The sequence below is a fragment of the Excalfactoria chinensis genome, chromosome 3 (genome assembly GCF_039878825.1).
Source record: "Excalfactoria chinensis isolate bCotChi1 chromosome 3, bCotChi1.hap2, whole genome shotgun sequence".
Classification (NCBI taxonomy): domain Eukaryota; kingdom Metazoa; phylum Chordata; class Aves; order Galliformes; family Phasianidae; genus Excalfactoria; species Excalfactoria chinensis.
Genome location: NC_092827.1, coordinates 3,006,158 through 3,019,412, shown reverse-complemented (window position 1 = coordinate 3,019,412; position 13,255 = coordinate 3,006,158).

Genomic DNA, 13,255 nt, shown 5'->3' with positions numbered 1-13,255 from the left:
TTAACTCTCCTCATCTGCTTTCAGAGGTTTAAGCCAGCAGCTCTTCAGCAAGTGTTTTGGTTGCTGGGATTTATGGGTGGCCCTGGGGCAGGGTGCTCCTGTGGAGTCATTACGTGTCGTGTCCTCTGTTAAGAACTCAGAGTTTGCAGTTGTGCCATTCAGCAGCAAAGTAAGGATGTGAACGTTTTGGATAAAACACGTCCAGGAACCAGAAACCTGAGGGGTTTTTCCAAGCAAATGTTGTATCTATTCTTCTCTTTAGCATTTCCCTCTTAGGAAATGACTTCAGGTCACTTTGCTCTGATAGTAGGTTATGAGCTGCTAGGATATGTACAATAAAGCGATGCCTGGTGTAGAAGACGTTGGTCTGCCCCTTTCTTCTTCTCATGTCTAGTTTTGGTGATGTCTGCAGATGAAAATGTTACATAAAAGAAGTGCCTAATCTTTACTCCCAAGTCCAAATTTTTGCTCACCTTCTGCCATCCAAAGGAGGATGTCAACAAAGGCAGAATTTAGCTTGCAGTTTCTGCAATAGCCCTGACCTACATCAGCTTGTTTAGGAGATGCTGACGCTTGAAAAATTACATGTACAATTCAGTTTCCCTCTTTGACTTAGAGACCGACAGGTTAGCGGAAAAGGTTCCCTCAGAAGGGATTTTCTCTAATGCCATTTACAGAAATATCCATTCAAAGTGGGTCAGTTAAATTTTCAATTTTAGAACCAAGAATGACTTCAAAAGCCTGTAAGGAAGCGGAAGGTCAGGTTAAACCAGCCTGACCCTAAATCCAGGCTTATCTACTCTAAATGTGTCAGTGGTTTGGGTTACCTCACCACGTGAAAGGTGAACAGTCAGGCATTCAAACACTGCTAATGTAAAGCAACACTGAGAGGGTGAAAAAAAAACCCAAAACTTTCCATGGTTTGCTTGAGCCATCACCACACTCACCTACCATTTTCGTAGGCAAGATAGGAGGGTCTCAGGAAAAAATGTGCATCTTGAAGTGCTTCCATCTGTCCAGATTATACAAACAAAACTCCCACATTTCTGACCCAGAGACTTTTACAAGCTTAAATAACTTTCTGCTCTGCATGGAAGAGAAAAACTGAACATGTTTTTTCCCCCCAGTGTGATATTAGAACCTCATGGGATGTGCTTAATTCTGATGTTCAGCTCTCTTTTAACTACCAGTTTCATTTCTACATGCAAAAAGGCTGTATGTATAGGTACAGCTATTTGTAATTTGATCGGCTGCTTTTACAATCATAGTATTACCCAGGTTGGAAAAGACCTTGAAGATCATCAAGTCCAACCGCAGCCTAACCATAGTACCCCAACTCTAACAACCCTCTGCTAAATCATATCCCTGAGCACCACATCCAAACGGCTCTTAAACACATCCAGGGATGGCGATTCAACCACCTCCCTGGGGAGCCTATTCCAGTACTTAACTACCCTTTCTGTAAAGAAGTGTTTCCTAATATCCAACATCTGCATACAGATGTATGCAATGATGGTTTCCATAACCCACCTGTATATTATTGTAGGTACATGCCACAGAGGGCGCTGTGTTGTTACAGAGACTTCCTGTTAGAACTAAATAGCGCAGGAAATGATTGGTGCCGCGTTCAGCAGACGCTGAACAGCTACTTGGAGAGCTGAGAACCAGGATGCTCAAAAAAACTTACTGAAAGGCTACCTAAAACCTTTTGAAATCAGAGCTAGCCCTTTGCTGGGCTTTGGTGGAAGTTTTCTCATGATTAAGTTGTTACTGAAACACTTTACCCAGATGAGATCCCTCAGGCACCCAAATCTGGTTATATCAGTGTTCAACACTTTCTCCGCTCAAAGTCAAAGTGTGAGTCAGAGGCAGAGCTCCGATGTTTTAATGTATTATGCTGTAAATTACAGCAAAGAAGATAGATATTTAAATTGGCTGACTTGGTTCAACAGGGATCTATTAGAGCTTAGGTGGAAAAATAGAGGGTGACTCCTGGAAGCAAAGTCAGGTGAGATGGGAAAGGTACAGGGATGCTGTTTGCCTTTGTAGGGGGAATATTTGGGAAGCTCCCCAGGGCAGTGAGCACAGCTCCAAGCTGCCAGAGCTCAGGGAGAGCTTGGGAACTGCTCTCAGCCACTTGGGTTGAGTTGGGTTTGGGCTTGGGTTTGGGGGGTGCTGAGTTGGGTTAGGGGTTGGACTCAGTAATCCCTGTGGATCCCTTCCAGCTCGGGGTATTCTATGATTCTTTGAAATACTTCAAATTGTGTTTCTTTTGAGAATGAGGAGTTTTTGTTGTTGTTGTTGTTGTTGTTTTCTCTTCTATCTCTGTTTAACGGTTACCTCTTCAGCAGCTGCAGTAGAGATTATCATTTCCTATGGCACGCCTGAACTCTTCAAACACAGCTCAATCGATATCACAGTTATTCATCAGCTGTGGTTGCTGTCAGTGGTTGGCACATCTTTTGCCTGTCTGGTATCTAATATCTAGGTAATCAAGGAGTTCACTTGAAGGAAGTAGGCTGCTCCCTTTGGTTTTGGATCTGTTTTGGAGGATAGGAGAGGGAGGGCTTCCAGGTCTGTGAGCTGGACTTGATGAGATGTAGGATTTTTAAGCCTACAATGTAGTAATTAACAGGTGATTAAAGCAGGACTGTAATGTGGTTTGGTTAAGTGGAAAAGGCCATGATCACTCCCTGCAGTCTCATCCCAATCACCAGCAGCACTGCTATTAGTGTTATTGCCCAGGGATTCACTGCAGAGCTGAGCCAAATTAGCACCTAACGCCCAATGGAAAGGATGGTATCTTTTGGCCAACATGAGGTACGTGCTTGCATGTCATTTAGTGAGCAAAGCCAGCAGATGTTGTGGTTTAACCCAGCAAGCAGATAAACAGCACTCAGCCTTTTGCTCACTCAGCCCACTGTGGGGTGGGGGAGAGAATGAGAAAGAAAAAAAAATAGAAAAAGTAGAACTTGTTGGCTGAGATAAGACTATTTAGTAGGACAGAAAGGAACGAGAAATAACAGCAGTGATAATAAGTTCCCACAGGAGATGCCAAGATAGGACTGAAAGAAGCATTATGGGACTGGGCAGAAGAAGGCAAGGAAGTAGTGTTCTACAGCAAAGAGAAAGAAAAAAGGTGAGGTTCTTCACCTAGGAGGCTCGGCTTTGGGAGAAGAAGAAACATTAGGATATGTGCTGAAAGGCAAACTAAGCCGAGAATGACATTGTGGAGAGCAGATCTGAAGGAGAACACAATGGAATACCTTTGAGGATGTTTGTGAATGAGTCTTCAAAAATGGTAGGGACTTAGGATCAAAAGTTCAAAGTGGGTGGACTGAAAATGGAAGGACTGTGCTGTGGAGGAGCAAGCCTTGAACTGCAAAACCAGCACAGATGTTTAATGACAGCATCACAGAATCACCAAGGTTGGAAAAGACCTCATCCAGTCCAACCATCCACCTACTACCACTAAACCACCTCTCTTAGCACTACATCTCAATGTTTCTCAACACCTCTAGGGATGGTGACTCCTCCACCTCCCTGGGCAGCCCATTCCAGTCCATGACCACTCTTTTGGAGTATAAATTTTTCCTAATGTCCAATCCGAGTGACCCATGGAAGGATGCAGTGACAGTACAGCTATGGATAAGTGGGAAGATAGATTTAGAAAGAAAAAAGACTTTGTCAGACAGTCTGAAGAGTCCATCTGGGAGCCACTTCCAATCTTAGCTGACACAAATGGACATTAAAAGAAATTCTGAGAAATGCAGTGACTGTGATGAGAGTGAATTGAGGCTGATGTTAGATCCCCAGAGGAGGTGAAGATCTCTCTTGAGCACATGCTTTATCGTGTCCCTCGTTTATTTGTTTCTGTGATGATCAGTGATGATAGCAACAAATAGATTCGTAACCTCTCTGTCAGCTTTATTTTCATTGTCTCTAAGACATCCTGTGGCAACGTGATTCACATCCAATTATAAAATATAAGTGGAAAAAAAAAAAAAAGAAAAAAAAAGAAAAAAGAAAACAAGAAAAAGAAGCAGTTGAACCATAAATTGGCTCACGTTCAAGCTGACAGAATGCTTTATACAAGCAATTAACTCATTGCGAAATTCTCAGTTTGCTCTGTTATCTGCTTGCATCCTGTGTCTCGCCCACACCTCGACCCTAACAAATCACAGCAAGCAGGGGGAGAAGGGAACTGGGGTCTCTGCTGCTGCCCCTCAGAGCTCCTGTGCTGTTGTCCTCCTCATTGTCCTCCTCTTTACATCCACCTCAGATTTCACATGTTGCATGTGTGGACATTTATCCCCAGGGCATACAGGCACTGGTTGTGCCTTTGTCACTTCCTCTCAGGCCAGGTTTCCATGAGCTTTGATCATCTTTCTTTCTGCTTTGTGTGGGAAGATCTCCACTTGACCCACGCCTCTGTCAGTGTGATTCTCTAAGCCAGAAAACGGTTTCCATGCAGGGCTTTAATGTCCTGATGAAGAGGTACACAACACCACTTCACAACCAAGACACTGAGGACCACAACATTGCTTCCAGGTTACCCAGCAGTCCCCATTTCCAGGTAGTCCGCATCCTTCCCTTTGGATAGTCGTTCTTTTTCCTTCTTGAGATCACTGTAATTCAATCTATCTGAAGAGGGAAAAATACTGAAGTTGTTGTATTCATCCTTATCTCTGAACCCACTGCCAGCTGCAGATATGTCAGCTTTTTATTTCCAGATGCAGATACTTCTCTAACTTACTGTGCTGTTGATGAAGACTAGACAGACCATAGTAACCCCCCCAAAAAAGCAGAAAAACATTTTGCAGACCCATGTGGAGAATGTTAGAGTGTCAGTCCTCTGCAGCACCCATTAGAAAAGAAAGAGAGAGATGAAGACTCCTTGCTTAATTTTCACAGCTTTATTAAATGGCACAAACGGGAGTTTCTTATTTAGGGACATGGACTGTGGTTTTGTGTTTGTGTACTATCTGTAACTGCTGTTTGATAGATCACAGACCAGTGTGAATGGGAGGTTTGCTTGCCTTTGTGTCCATTTTTTTCTTTGCCAGGTCTGTGTCTCAGCATTTGCCTAATTATTTCCCTGTCTTTACTCCCAGCCCAGAAGTCCTCATGCAGGCAACACTGCTTGAAGCAATGTTCTGTCTCTTTCCTTATCTTTCCTTCATCCAACCAGGCTTGATTCCCATTGTTGCTTTCTTTTCCTACTAAACCCTTCGTTACACTGGAAAAAATCCTTGACCAGATATTTCAAAGGAGCAAACTGTCCTTCTACCTGCCTTCATAATGAGGCAAACTCCCTGGGAAGACAGAAGGGTTTATGGAAGAGCATAGAGAAAGCTCAACATAAACAAGCATCTGGTTCTGAAATCTGGGGCTGAATGGGAACCGAACCGGGGGAAGGATGAGGCAACGTTGTTGGGCAGCAGCAATCTTGGTTTTCATCTGAGGGATGTGGTCAGTGGGCATGGTGGTGTTGGGCTGGTAGTTGCACTGGATGATCTTAAAGGTCGTTTCCAACCTTAATGATTCCATGGTTCATCTGCAAGAGGCACTTGGTGTCACCTCGGGTGGTGACAATCCTGCTGAGGTTTGGGATCTGCTTCCATGTTGCAGGGAACTGCTTTCCAATCAAACCAGGTCTCTTCGTTAAACTACTTCTATCACTCATACACTCACACACCTGGGTAAAATCCAAAAAAACTCATTCATCATCTCATTATAAGAACTTGGGCTCCTTATGTTTTCTTGCAGAGAAATGACTCCTGCCCATGACATTTAGTGTGCAAGAAGGTGTCCTAATTCAAGAAGTATTAGAGAAGTGACTCAGACTGGTTTTGATGTGATTTGCAATTATGCAATAGGACTCTCTTAGCCTGTATTTTGAGCAAGATGCAACGCTCTTCCTTCTAGAACAGCTTCTCCACTGATGCTGGAGGCTGTAATCCATTCTCATTGCTGGTTTGCAGGCCTTCATCTCTCCTGTGTAAAGAGTGGGCAAGGAGTTCACAAGTTGGCATCAAAAAGGGTGTAGGGATGGGAAGGGCCAGTATCAATACTTGGCAGACTACGAGAGCCTGAGTCTTAGCTTTCTTCAGATACACTCGAGCCCAAAGTAGATGTGACCACCAGAATACACGTGATCTAAAGAATCAAAAACTGAGCCTGGTCTTTGGCTTTTTTAGCTTTTCTGTGGCCAAACTCTTCCCCAACCAGTAAGGGAGCAATGGGCTTCAGGTAGCTGGTGTCTTTATCATATCAGCACGAGCAGAAGTTAGGATGCAAACCATGTGTGTGCAAGGGGCTCAAAAAATAATGGTTTCATCAGATAATTTCTTAGCAAAAGACAAGTCGAGTAGCTCTGCCAGAATGGAGACTTATTAATAGCTGTAGTTCAAAAGCCTCCATTCCCATGGATATCGTGGGCATTTTAATTATGCTGAACCTGGAAATAACATTACACAGTCAGGAAAAGAGAAAGTCTTAGCATAGAGGGAACCAATGAGATGGGATAGGAGCAATGGGCTCTTATCTAATGGAGCTCTGAGGGGGATAAAATAAGTTCTGAAGGTTTAGAGGTGGATTTTCTGCTTGCTCTATTATTTGTGCAGGTGGTGTGCTGAGCTTTGAGAGGGTTGTGTAAATGAATATACAGGAGCTGTATGCACTCCTGTCTGAAAACTCTGCTGTCCCTTGAAATAATAATAATAATTTAAGGTTTTGCTAAAAACTCTTATGCAGTGTCTGAATTTGCTCTCCTTTTTTTGGTGTTTTCAGACTGAAATACTAAATTAAAATGTGCCTGCATTTCCAGTCAAGGCGAGAAGTCCTCTTGTTCGTTCCCAGCACCTTGCAAAGCCTGGTGGCACATCCCTGCAGAGAAACAGCCCCACTGCGTACTGCTTTGTTGCCTCCCTTAGTGTTCAGGAGATGGAACCCAGCTCTCAGAGCAACAGTGCAGAAGATGCCAGATGCAACCAGGCTTCTGCAGCGTGCAGAGGCTGATAGCTGATAAGCAGCTGATGCTAGACAAGCGGAAGGAGACCAGCAGGCAAAGTACTCAGATGTCTCATCATCCCAATCCTTTGAGTCAAAGGATTCAAGCAGGGCGTTACCATACAAAGATGACAAAGATTCACCGTGCAAAGCAGATTGTTTATCAGATGGTAGAGTGATGGCTTTTTTTTCTTTCAAATGTTCTTTCTTTCTTCCCTTAAGGAAGAGTAATGGACATTTTAAACCTGCATTGCGTGGCCTCACATCCTGGAAGAACATGGCTGAGGAAAGAGAAGATCAATGGTGGTTGGATAAGAGGTGGATTGTGGTCTTTCTCCCCAAGCACTGAGAGGGGTCCCACTGTCACACCCTTCTTGGCAATGGTGCTTGGAAGCTTTTGGGTGACCTGCTGCTATAGGTTGGCTCATGGCAGGGGGTTGGAACTGGATGGTCTTTGAGGCTCCATCCAACCCAAGCCATCATTCTATGATTCTCTATGTGTCTGATGTGATGAACTGGATTACAACAGGCTTACAGACATCCTATGTGCTGAAATATTCAATGTGAGCATATAGACATGTATATACATCCTTTAGAAACGGGATCTTGGGATGAATGCAATGCCTCCTGATAGTGGTTGGCTGTGAAAACGAATACCCGATAACATTTTGTTTTATATTACATCCATAAACATTTTGCCAGATATTTTCAAGGTGGATTTGCATTGTGTTTTCATGTGCTGTGAACAGGAAGTTTGCTTCATGCAGAATTGCTGAAGGCTGTTTCTAAAACAATTTGGACTTTTAAGAGTCTGCAGTAAACAGAAGTGGGTCACGTTTGCGCTTTCTGAACAGAAACCTGTTTATTTCTAAGAATTATTGCTCCCAGTTATCTGATAATTGTTTGGCAATGCAGTGGAAGAATATCTGTTTTCACTTAAGTCAGTGGAAAAAAAAACACAGTAATGGGGATGAAGCAAAATGAGACGTGCTGACAGTCATATCATGCCTATGACATACGTGTGCAAATGCTGTGGAGCACAGGGAGAGTAGGGTGCTCTTGTGTTATGGACAGCAGAGAGTGAGATATCATCCTGCCATGCTTACAGCGTGATGAAAGAGCTGAAACACATTGTTCGATGTTACATAGGTTGCTCTGAAAGTAATGCCTCCTATTTATTTCTGTGGCAAATACCATCGATATGAAGAGCACAATAATGCCGTTCGGCCGAGCCAATTTTCAGCTGCAAAGCACTGTTTTTCAGCATAGTCAATACCATCAGCTATACATTTTCAACAGTGATGGATGAGAGCCAGCTTTCAAAATCTCATCATACATCAGGGCTGTCCCTCCACTGGCATCAGTCACAAATGGGCAGGGTTGTTTCAGGGGTTTCCTTTTCCCACCGCAGCCACAGCCTGGTGATCTGCTGGCCCAGCAGGCCTTGGGCAGGAGGGTAGACATGGGTTTCTGCCCCATTCCTGGCTGGTATTTCCCCTGCTGGTGTTGGGCTCTCATTTCAGTCATTGCTGGTGCTGTAGGAATTACTCTACATCAGTTCCAGGTCTCTACGAGACCTCATGCTCCATGATGGAGGTATCAGGGAATAGCTGAGGATTTCCATTGCCTGCCTGTTTCCAGTCATAGTGGGGCAGGATTCCCAATGTGGAAACGGACCCTGACCCATATTTATTTTGTTTATCCCCTAGTTATTTGTCCAGCAGAAATACAGCTTCTATGTAACATGCTGGAACTGTTGCATTTCTCTTAGGGCCTTTGATGTTTAAAACCATTTCCCCCCTCACTAAATCTAAGGGGACAACATATAAATTCACTTATACCTTCCCCCTCCATCTCCCAGAGAAGCTGACAGACTTGTTTTCTGCTCAGTGCCAAACCTTTGAGTCCTGGGCTCTGTGAATTCCTTGCTGTATGACAAGTGAGATGCTGCTTTGCAGCCTGATGGTGCTGGATGTGCCTCTGTGCATGCCCAGCTCTGAGCAATGCTGGCAATTGCTGACTTAGGAGTGACTGATGTAAGGTGGGAGGAAGAGAGATGGCAGCTGAGCTGCAGAAACACTTAGGAGGGGAACATCTGTTGGGGACTTCCCTTGTGTTACTTTGCTGTTGTTCCTTTACTGCAGTGTGGTGCAGAGGGTGTCTCCCTGCCTAGAGCAAGGGGTTGGAAGTGGATGATCTTAAAGGTCCCTTCCAACCCAAACCAATCTATGATTCTATATGGGAATGGTGGGGGTTCAAATGGAGTTGGAAACCAGCTGAACGCTGCAGAGTTCTGCAAGCCCTCTACCTGGTATTTTGGGTCTGTGGTAATGCTGATCAGGTAGGGTCGTGTGGACCTTGCAGGGGCAAGCACTCTTGCAGAGAAGCTCAGTAAAGTCAAAACCTGTCCCATATCTTTTCTGGTGACTCATTTCCTCATGGTCAGCAGATCCATGCAGGAGGGGAGGCTGTCAGGGTTGAGCAGAGATGGATGGATGCACACTTTCCTGGTGTTTTTAACACTGCTATAGCTGGTTGAAGGGGACCAAACCTCCGAGGAAGACGGGCTTGGTTCCGTTTGACCAGCCAGAGCAGAGCATAGCTCCTGAGCATGTAACTTGCTTGGCTTCGCTGCTCTTTACCTGCAGGAGGAAGTAGAGAGGTTAGAGAGGAGCACTGGTCACATCCACAGCGTCAAGGTGGGGAAGGATGGCACAGCACTGAGGACAACAGCCTAGGAGAGCTCTGTTTCATTTTTTGGACACCTCTGTTTTGGTTGGGAACTGGTCCTTGCACTGGGTGTGTGTGGAATGACCCAGTTGGGCATGTGTACGGACCAAGATGAACTTCTCATGTAAGCAGAAGTTTGCAGTGCTTAAGGATGGGGCTCAGCTGCAGAAGACAACTTCTGAGGTCTTATCTAGATGTTTAATGGGGTTTTTCTCGCTCTGGGGTTTGGACCTTGGCCCACACTGTTCACAAATGTGGATGTGGGTAAGGAGGAAAGCCTTCTGAAACTAATGAGATGGATATTTGCCCATCCTGAGCCACATCAGTGTGTTCTCCCAACTGTTTTTTCACAGAATCACAGAATGGCCCAGGTTGGAAGGGACCTCAAGAATCACAAAGCTCCAACCCCCCCTCCCACATGCAGAGCCACCAACCTCCACACTGAATACCAGCCCAGGCTGCCCAGGGCCCCATCCAACCTGGCCTTGAACACCTGCAGGGATGGACGGGGCATCCACAGCCTCTCTGGGCAGCTGTTCCAGCACCTCACCACTCTCAGAGTAAAGAATTTTCCACACCGCTGATTTCTTCCTGCCACTCTCCCCTTTTTTCCTCTTTTCCCTTTGAAACAAAATAAAAGGAAAAGAGAAAACTGGCAGTTGGAAGGTAGGAAGGCTCCCTCCTTTGTCCATTGAAGGGAACTCACCTGCCAGTTGTCACTCAGGCATCACTTTTCAGAGCCCCCAGTCCCTCCAGCTGTACCTGGGAGCTGGGGCAAGGAGACAGCTGCAGGAGAGCATGAGCAGCGGGGTGCAGGGCAGCTTCCAAACAGGACAAAAGCAGCATTTTATCAACAGCACAGGCCCCTTTCCATCTATATGTAGTGTCTAAGGGGGCTTGGTACACTTTTCTTCTCTGAAAAATATCTTAATTTGGAGGGGGTTTCTTCTCTTTGTTTTTTAACTCTGCTTCCCCCCTCAGTGCTCAGCATTGGGAGGAATATTAACCTGTGTAGCCTTAGGAATTTTCTGTCTTCTTCAGGGCTTCCCTTTTCTTCAGGCTTATCCTTTGCTTCATCAAGGCTATTCAGCAGCATCAGCAACATAAGCTCCATATTTTCCATGGAGACATCCACCTTGCTGACAAAAGGATTGAACAGTGACACACTCAGCTGCAGAATTCACTTCATGCTCTCTCTCATCAGCACTAGACTACTGCAATCTTGGAGGAAGATTTAGGGCAGTCCTTGAAAAGCTTTTATTCAATCAGGGAGTGAGTGAATGCATTCTATGGTTGGACTTCTTTTAACCAGAGTTAAAACATGGCTTTGACCCCCAGCCAGGCTAGAATCTTTCCTGAACCTTAGCCCCATATCTGCACAACGAGCCTGAGTTATTTCTTCTCATGTGTCCTTGCAAGTGTGTGCCTGTAACTTAATCCTGACTAATGCTGTGCAGCCAGTTAGTGCTGCTTGCAGGATCTGGCAAGCTGGGGACAGCTGCAGAGAGTAAATGAGGGGTGGGACTCAACCTCACACTTAAAACCCAAATTTACACAGACTATGGACAGATTCAGCTGACAGGCCAGAAGGGCTGCTTCATTTGCCAACTCATAAGCATCTGGCATTATCTGAGGGGCCATGGGCTGCCTGAGACACCCACACATGACGTGAAGGGGTGGCATAGGATATACTTGTATAACAGCGACAAAGTAGTAATATATTCTTAGCATATCTCCAAAGAGATCAGAAACATCTTTTCAGGCAAAGTTCAGATCTCCACAGAAAGCAAAACAAGTGTGCAGCTGTATCTGTAGATGCTGGGCTTTTTGGCTTGCAGCTGAGTCCTGCTTTTGCTCATGGGAGATGACCACAGCCTACTCAGGATCACAGGGAAGTTTTGCCTCTTTTGTTGCTTTCTTTGAACTGAGGTGATCAGGAGAACCCTGAAGTATTCTAAAGCTCTATTTTGTATGAATTTACTGCCAAGTGTTGCTTTGTTCCCCAGAAAAGTCTTGTTTTCTGAGTAGATTAGAATACAATAGGGTAGAGTAGAGTAATGTGGAATAGAGAATCAAGTCTTGGCTCTGGTCTTTATCTTTTGAGTGATCTTGGGCAAGTGGTTCAAAGATGGATGGCTGTACTCACCTCCCAGGAGAACCTCAACCCTTCTGTTCTGTATTTCCCAGAGCATGAAATGCATCATCTTTATGGGACAGGTGAGGAGGGGACTCTTCATTGCCTCATCTTCCATTTAACAACAATAAGAGTCAGAAGTTAGAGTGGAAAGGAGTACTTTGAAGGACATGTAAGAGCTTGACTGAGATCTACTGTAGGCATCACCTCTAATGGTCATTTTCTCCCCACAACTTCCAACATGAAGGAGGAAACAAGCATTGAGGGTTGTACAAAACTTGCCTAACAATAGATTACTCCTGATTTCTCACCATGCATGGTTGCTCCTATGGCTACAGGAGATTAAAGACTCAAAAGTCTTTAGAGATCAAGAGGCCTTCAGGTGCAAAGTGAATTGTCATGTTTGAGATGTGAGCAATAGGCTGATCAGCAAAGCCAGGAAGAGAACAGAGGTCAGAATTCATACCCCCACACTAAAAAAATAGGGTCTGCTGTTGTGTTTCTCTGCTCAAAAAGTCTCCATAACTTAAGAGTTAAACTTGTAGAAAAAAAAGGCACGATGAAATAACTGATGATGTTTGACCTTCCTGAAGTACGTCTAGGAGACCACAAGGCTTAGGTCAGATGCAGATGCCTTCATTTTGATTCAGACCGAAATTTTGCAAAGCATCTTGGTGTCTGAGGAACATAAATGTCATTGGTTTCATGGTCTATATTGGTATATTTTCTAGTGCTGAAGTACAAGCACAGGAATTCAGTGGTTTCTGCTGTGTTGAGTGCTGTTGATGGCCCACTTTTCACCTGTGTCAGCTAGCAGTGATCCTAACAGTTCCCAAGCTCAGTCTGGGATTTGGCACACCCAGGGGCCATTCCTAGGAAGGAGACTGAAGATGTCCATCTATTTAAGAAGATGAGTGAATGGAACAGTCATTTGTTTTCCCCACTGGTTTGAGGGCAAGAATGCTGGCCCTGGCACTATTTAGTGAACTAGAAGTGATACAGACAATAAACTTGGACTCCTGGATGCCCAGTCCTCTAAGGAGTACAACAGCAAGGAATATAAGCTTTAGTGAAGGTAGCTATTCCAGTACTGCCTATAGCATCAGAGCCAGCTAAATGATGCAACTAGCCTTGAAGTTGGACAACTACATGGGCATGGATTTGCTGAATTACTAGGTCTGCCTGCTTGCAGTAACACTCATTGCCAGGTTAAAACTGTGAGCAATGTAGACATATCCTTAAGCTTCTGCACAGATCAAGTTTGTTGAGGGCATTTTTGGGACAATTTCCCATGGAAAATAAGCATCTGAAGACCTTTCAAAACTTGTGCCATAATGTTAATGACAGCCCTGTCACTGCAGAGTGTAAAATGTTTTTCTG